We start from the raw sequence: 8217 nt of genomic DNA on the forward strand, positions 1-8217 counted from the left end.
GTGCAGGGGGAACAGGAGAAGCCCCCTGCCTCCTTAGCCCAGTGCAGGGTCAGGCAACTGGAGCCAACACCTGTAAGTGTATCAAGAATAAAAGAATACAAAGAGACCCCATGTCCAAAGGGATAACTAAAAGTGATAAAGAGCTAACCAAATCAATGCCTCGTACCCATGCTGTGGTACCTAACAAGGATCTATGGAGAAAACAAGTTAATATGAATGGACAAAACCTTTCCATGCTTTGTGAGACCTTGTCTATGAGTGATTTAATATTTAATGTTAATGTTCCTTCAAATGTTTTACAGATGTGAGACCCATTTGAAAGATACCTGAAGAAGCAAAGTCAGCTATAGACAACTGTTAAGAAAATCTACAGTACCAGGGGTGGATTGCCCCCCTATGAGCTGTTGGATGAGAGAGACCCTTGAGGCCCTCCAATTCACCAAGGCTATTGCCGTTAATATTAGGTAAGGCCATGTTGCTGAGGACACTGCATATTGTGAGCATGGGAGAAGAGACAGAACTGAGGCTAAGCCAAAAAACTTTGTGCCACTGGGTGGATGACATTCATATTGCCAGAAGGCTCTATACAGATGGTTGGGGAAGAAAGGATCCCCTATAATTCTACTCAACAATAGACCCCGCATGCTGTAGTCTATGGACATGCCAAGCAGTAACTGCAAGTGCAATAATGGCTCAACCAACACACATACAACTGACAAATTTCTAATTGGATAAGGCCCGCTCCTAGGGGTGATACACATCTGGTGCTGTAGGCCAGGCCAACGCCTTGTGTCGAGAAAGGCTACAGACCCTAGTGGAGAAGCCATCATGAGTATAGTACACCTACTGGGATATCTTCTAGGCATCTGTATTTACATTCATGTTTGTTTAAATGTGTCTACTTCCTTCTATTTGTCTTTATAATAGAAGAAACACCACTGAGATATATCAGTGGCCATGGCCTAAAGATGACTAATAGGGAGGCCCAAGAAGCCACTATCTTGCCATGATACAAGAGAGATTTCCCTACATCTATCACCCCCTCCAAGGCTCAGGGACTTAAGTGAAAGATGGACAGGAAGATTGTAAGAGCAGAGGAAAGGGGTGGAGTGTCTCCCAATTGGCTGGTTCCTCCAATGGGCAGGGACTGACACTGAGCGGGACTACGGAAGGGCTGCTGGGCGCCATCTTGGGACAGAAGCTGGGAGCCTGGGAGCCGCAGATAGTGCGCATGGTGTGAGGAACGTGCAGCCAGCTGCAGCAGGTCAAAGCCAGAATGGACTGACTCTATGGATCTGGGGTGAGATCGCTGGCCCTTGAGACATGAGTGAATGCTAGCGGGGACTATGGTAGTGATGGCATGGTCTGATATGGCGGGCTCTGAGCTGTGCCGCAGGAAGCGTGGGGCTAGGCACTGGGTTCTCATTCCTTTGTAAGTTAATAAATACACATAAAATATATTATATGGTATGTCTGATAGTGCAGGAGACCCAGACGGAATTCGGGCCACAGATGTGTTCATGATTTTGTTTTTTTAATGTCTGTGGGGATCTGTAATGTCGCTTACATTCTTGTACATACAGTGTGATTTCTTCTTTTGTCTTGTTTCACTAAGGGCTTTTAATTAATCTTTTTAAATAACCAAATTTTGGCTTTGTCTTCTTTACTATATGTCTGTATTATTTCACCAATTTGTCTTCCATTATTTCCTTTCTTTTACCTTTTTTTTTTTTGGTCTTTTTGAGACAGGGTCTCCCTGTAACCCCAACTGGCCTGGAACTACTATGTAGACCAGGCTGGCCTTGAACTCACAGAGATCCTCCTGCCTCTACCTCCTGCATGCTGAGATTAAAACTGTGCACCACTGCACCCATCTAGACTATTTTCATCTAGAGTTCTAGCCTTCCCCCCAAGTTGTAACACATCCTACAAGTTTTTAAAAACAACAGATTGCCAACAATTAGTGATATTACATTGTGTAGCCCAGTATGATAGTCCACACTCAGTAATCCCAGGACCCAGGAAGCTCAGACAGGAGGACCCTGTGTCAAAAAAGTGTAAAAAGTGTTATATAAACATTTTCAACTTATTTTATTAAATATAATTTTATATATAGTAAAATACATATACAAATATATATCCATCAACTTTTACAGTTTTTAAAAAAGATTTATTTTCTTGTTTTATTTATGTGTATATGTGTATGTCTGTGTATACATAGGTACCCACAGAGGCCAGAAGAGAATGTCAGATCCCCTGGAACTGGAATTACACATGGTTGTGAGCTACCTGATCTGGGTGCTGGGAACCAAATCCCAAGTCCTCTGAAAGAGCAGCCAGTGCTCTTCTCTACCAAGCCATCTCTCCAGCCCCTATATCTGCCTTTTAAAACTCAATTTAAGCCAGGCATGGTGGCACACACCATTAATCCCAGCACTCGGGAGGCAGAGGCAGGTGGATCTCTGTGAATTCAAGGCCAGCCTGGTCTAAATAGTGAGTACCAGGCCAGCTGGGGGCTACAAAGACCACCAAAAAAACCTCAATTTAATTAAAAAAATATTCATCTATTGCCACATAATATTTCATTGCATAGATATATTTCAATTGATTGCTTTATTCTCCTGAAAGAAAATTTATTTTTTTACAGTTTGGGGCCATTATTACCTTTTGCTATTTTATTTTAAATGTTTATTTATTATTTTTATTGTATGTGTATAAATGTATTGCTTCCATGTATGTAAGTACATCTGTGTTGTACAATGCCCACAGAGGTCAGAAGAGGGCTTTGGATCCCCTGGGACTGGAGTTACAGACAGTTGTTAGCTGCCATGTAGGTGCTGGGAACCAAACCTGGGTCTTCTACAAGAGCAGTCAGTGCTCTTAACCACTGGGCCATCTTTCCAGCCCCATTTTTTTTTTGCTATTTTATTATGAATAAAATATAAAATTTCTTATTTATATTATTTTATTTTTGTGATCCGCTGAATTTGATTCATGTTGCTTGCATGAACATGAATGAACTGTTACTGGACTGGGCAATTCACCAGCCACTACACCACTGAGAAGATGACTCCCCATTTCCCACCAATCCATTAACTGCCAGAAACTTCTCAAGGAAGAGCGAGCCTCATAAGTCCCTCCCCCATCCATGATGGAGTGTTGACATGTCCAATCTAGTGCCACTTTTGTATAGATAAGCCATGGCCACTCCAGGTTCATATGATTGCAACATCCAAACCATATTCAGTTAGACAGTGTTTTACAGCACTCCTCCTATGTTCCAGCTCTTACATTCTTTCCACCTCCTTTTCCATGATGTTCTCTGGGCCTTGGAGGGGGTGATTAGATGTCCCATTCAAGACTGAGCACCCAACAATCACTTACTCTTAGTAATTTGACCAGCTGTAAGTCATTGCATTAACTGCTGACCACTGCAAAAGAGAAGCATCTCTGACCAAGGCTGAGAGCATCACTTGTCTATGGGCATAAACATAAATATTTAGAAGGCATTTTAACATGGCCATTTAGCTAAACAATTGCAGTAGATTTCCCCTAGGATTTGTGACCTCCAGAGCTATGAGTTTTTGTTTACGGTAGGTTTACAAGACATGAGCAGGCCTCAATTCCAATCACGAAATGGTTGGCTGTCTCCGTGACACTCCTGGTACCATTGCACCAATGGAAATAGCTTGCTGGGTAGATCTGTATATAGAATACAGAGTCCACCACTGGGTGAAGACTGTTGATAGCTTTTCTCTCCCAGAGAACTGCTTAGCACCTTCTGGCACTGTGAATGCTAGTCTGCAAGGAGGAGGCTTCCAGTTGAGTTCCAGCTTGATTTCTCTGTGCCCTGCAACCAAAGCATGTGGTTTCTCCTGCAGTAGGATTTTACCATCTATTCTGGTGGACAACGAAGAGCAATGTCAATACCCTATATTGTTTTGGATGCCTCTTGGGCCTCCCTGACCAATGACTTGCACAGACGAATCTCTCACATAGCACTGGGATTTTCATTTAATTACTTTTGGCTTCTGGAAGCAGCATTATCTACCTTTTTAGAGTACCTCTGTTCAAACTTTTTTTTTTTTATTTTTTGAGACAGGGTCTCCCTATGTAGCCCTGGCTGGCCTGAAGCTCTATGTAGACCAAGCTGGCCTCAAACTTAGAAATTGACCTCTGCCTGCCTCCCAAATGTTAGGATTAAAGGCATGTGCCACCACACCCAGCCCTTTTAAAATTTTTAGTATTTTTTATAAATTCTATTTTTAGTTAACTTCTAAGCTAGTTTTCATATTTTTTGCACATCATTAGTTTTAGTGAACAATTCCTGCCACCCTCTCTTTTCCCCATTCTCCTGCCCCCATGGGGCAGTTTAACCCTCATCCCATACTCCCTCCTTCTGTTTCATATCACATGTATTTTCCTATCCACCACTACCATTACACCTCTCCCCATACACCTTCTCATAGCTCCTTTTTTACTTCCTGGCCTCTGCTGACTCACACTCCAACTTAAATCCAGATATCTAAAAATTTGAAATAAGGATCTACATGTAATCTAGACCACATGGCATATGTATTTCTGGACCTGGGCTACCTCATTCAGTATAATATTTTCCAGTTGCATCCACTTTTTTGCAAAGTTCATAATTTCATGTTTCTTTACAGCCGAATAAAATTGAATTACATATAAGTACCACATTTTCATTATTTGTCATTATTTGATAAGCATCTAGGCTGATTCCATTTCCTGGCTATTGTGATTAGAGCAGCACTAAACATGGATGTAAAGGAATCACTGTCAGAAGATGTAGGCTTGGGTGTTTCCATCGTGACTACACCAGTTTATACTCCCAATAACAATGACTAAGGATTGCCTTTCTCCTCATCCTAACCAGCTTTTGTTGTCATTTGTTTTCTTGATAGTAGCCATTCTCACTGGGATAAGATGAAATCTCAAAGTGGTTTTAATTTGAATTTCTATGATGGTTAAGATTATTGAATATCTTAAAAAATATTCATCATCCATTTGTATTTCTTCTTTTGAGAACTCTTTTCAGTTTTATAGTCCACTTTTGAGTTAATTTGTTTTTGTGATGTTTAGATATTTTTAAAGTTAAATTTATTTATGTAGTTATTTATTTTTGGGGGAACACATGTCATGGTACATGAGTGAAGGTCAGAGAAAAATTTGTGGGAGTTAGTTTTCTCCAATGGGAGTTGGTTCTCTCCAGCATGTGGGTTCTAGGGATTCAATTCAAATCATCAGGCTTGTCAGCAAGCTGCTGAGCCAGCTTGCCAGCCTTGTGATGTTTAGTTTTTTGAATTCTTTATATATTCTAGATTTTAATCTTTTGTCAGATGTAGAGCTGGCTAAGGTCACTCCCATCCTGCAAGCTGCCTCTTCACTCAGCCATTTCCTTTGCTGTACAAAAAATTCTTAATTTCATAAGGTGCTGTTTGCCAATTGTTGGCATTATGTCTTGATCAACTGTAATCCTATTCTGAAAGTCCTTGTCTGTGCCTATATCTTAAAGTGTTTTCCTTTTTCCTCTATCAGTTTCAGAGTTACAAGTCTTATGTTAAAATCCTCAATCCATTTGGTGTGATTTGTACAAAGGTCTAGTTTCATTCTTCTACACATAGATATCTAGTTTTATTAGCACTGTCTGTTGAAAATACTGTCTCTTCTATTGTGTATTTTTTACATCTTTGTAGATTATGAGGTGGCTGTACTTGCCTGGTCTTATATTCTATTCCATTGATCAACATATCTGGTTTGTGCTATCACCATGCTCTACTATTATTATAGCTCTGTAGTATAACCAGAAAGCAAGTATGGTAATTGTCCTTGTTTGCTTTCTATTACAGTGAAAAACTCTGACCAAAACCAACTTGGGGAGGAAATGGTTTATTTAGCTTACAGCTCAAAGTCCATCATCAAGGGAAGCCAAGGCAGGACCTCAGGGCAGGAATCTGGAGCACAGGCCTCGGTGGAATTACTGGCTTTCTCCTCTGGCCCATGCTCAGCCTACTTACTTATACAACACAAGACTAACTTCCCAGGGGTGGCACTGCCACAGTGGGCTGGACCTCCCAGATCTCTCAACAATCAAGAAAATGCCCCACAGACATGGCCACAGACCCTCCAATGGGGGAAATTCCTCAATTGAGGTTCCCTCCAGCCAGGTATGTCAAGTTGACAACTGAAGTTCTCCATCCCGACAATATCCAGCATTATTCTTTTCACTCAAGATTTCTTTGGCTATCCCAGATTTTTCTTTACTGCCATAAGAATTTTAGGGTTGCCTTTTCTATTTCTGTAAAGAATGGCATGGAGATTCTGAGTGGGGCTGCATCAAATCTATACATAGCTTTTGGTAAGATAGCCATTTTCACAAATCTTCCAGTCCACGAATTTGAGATATGCTTTCACCTTCTAGTGTCTTCCTAGATTTCTTTCTTCAGAGCTTTAAAGTTTTCATCGCAGAGTCTTTCACGTCCTTGGTTAAGTTTATTCTAAGGTGTCTTATTTTTATTTATATTTATTTATTTATTTTGATTTATTTATTTGCTTGTTTATTTAGTCCTGTAAACTGGTCATTTATTAGCATCCCATAGGTCTTTTGGACATAGTGGTTTCCAGGATGTTGAGTGCAGGAAGGAGCTGATGAGCAGCAGGCTCTGTTCTTGGTAAAGAAGCCGTCAATGGCATTGGACTTCATGTCGAGCATCTGCTTGGTCTGCATGGCCACCCAGTCTCGATCAGAGGTATGCAGGATGGGATCATACTGCGTAGCGAACAGAACAAGGGCAGTGAAGCAGATGAAGAACATGGCCTATGCCCCCGACTGTCTTCTGCTCCTCGGTGTCCTTGCTCATCTCAGCGATACTCTCGTTAAACCGGACGAGGTACAACTGGGCTTCTCGTCCCTGGTCAGGCTGCTCCAGTCGGCCTTCTCCTCCTTCAGGGCCTTCTAGATGGCAGACAGCAGCTTGACATGGGCCACATCAGGCAAGGGTTAGTCACACTGTCCAGCATACACGAGGGGAGAGAGTAGTCATTACTCTTGACCACACTCCCAGGCACTTAAACACACACTGAGGTGAAAATGGTTCACTTGGAATTAGGCTAAGTGCCCTGGTACCAACATTCTGCCTCCACTGCCCCTGGCTACCACTGCAACCACGCTTTGCACCCCAGCTGCTCACCACCAGAAGAGCAAGGACTGCACCAGCTATTTTTATTTTTTGAAGCTATTGTTCATTGAATTCTTTCACTATATTTGTCATTGATATATAGAAAGGCTATTGATTTTTTAAAATATTTTTTTATTTTTATTCTATGTGTATGAATGTATTGCCTGCATGTATGTAAATGCACCCCTGTTGTGCAATATCCATGGAGGTCAGAAGAGGGAATCAGATCCCCTAGCACAGGATTTATGGACAGTTGTTAGCTTCCATGTGGGTGCTGGGAATCAAAATCGGGTCCTCTGCAAGAGCAGCCAGTGCTCTTAGCTGCTGAGCTCTTGATTTTTTAAATTATTTTACTTATTATTTTTCTTTTATGTGTAGGATTATTTTCGACTGTGGGTATGTAAGTGCACCCATGTCATGCAATGTCCCCTGTGGTCAGATGCCCTGGAACTGAAGTTACTGGGAATCCAACCCCAGGTGCTCTGGAAGAAGAGCAGGTATTCTTAACCTCTGAGCCGATTCTCCAGCCCTGAGGCTATTGTTTTTTGTACGTTCATTTTGTAGTGTGCCATTTTGTTTACAATGCCACCTTTGGGAGTTTTCTTGTGGAGTTTTTAGGGTCTCCTGTTTGTTTTCATTTTTCCTAAACTTTAAGGTGCATCATTAGATTATTTATTGCATTCGCTCTGATTTTTTTTTTTTTAATGTAAGCCCTTAAATATCTATCAACTTTCCTGTTAGGACTGCCTTCATTGTATCTCATAAGTTGTGCTATGTTGTGTTTTAATAGAAGCATATGGACCTGAAAGTAGGAATACTTTAAGTTCTTTTCCTATTTTTACCCTTTTATTTTCTTCCCTAGTCTTACAGTTTTAGCTGACTTCACACATTAGAATACGAGTGAGCAGAGTGGACAGCCTTGTACTCTTCCTGACTTTAGAGGGAATGCTTTGAGTTTCTCTGCATTCAGTACATTTTTGGTTGCAGGTTTACCATATATAGAGTGTGTGGTTTTAAT

At 41.2% G+C, this 8217-nt stretch overlaps 1 pseudogene; it reads right to left on the reverse strand.

The window, feature by feature from the left end:
* Positions 1 to 6160: 6160 nt before the first annotated feature.
* LOC103746320 lies at positions 6161 to 7030 on the reverse strand (annotated as a pseudogene).
* Positions 7031 to 8217: the final 1187 nt, after the last annotated feature.

Source organism: Nannospalax galili, unplaced genomic scaffold (genome assembly GCF_000622305.1).
Source record: "Nannospalax galili isolate Female #2095 unplaced genomic scaffold, S.galili_v1.0 scaffold1844, whole genome shotgun sequence".
Lineage (NCBI taxonomy): Eukaryota > Metazoa > Chordata > Mammalia > Rodentia > Spalacidae > Nannospalax > Nannospalax galili.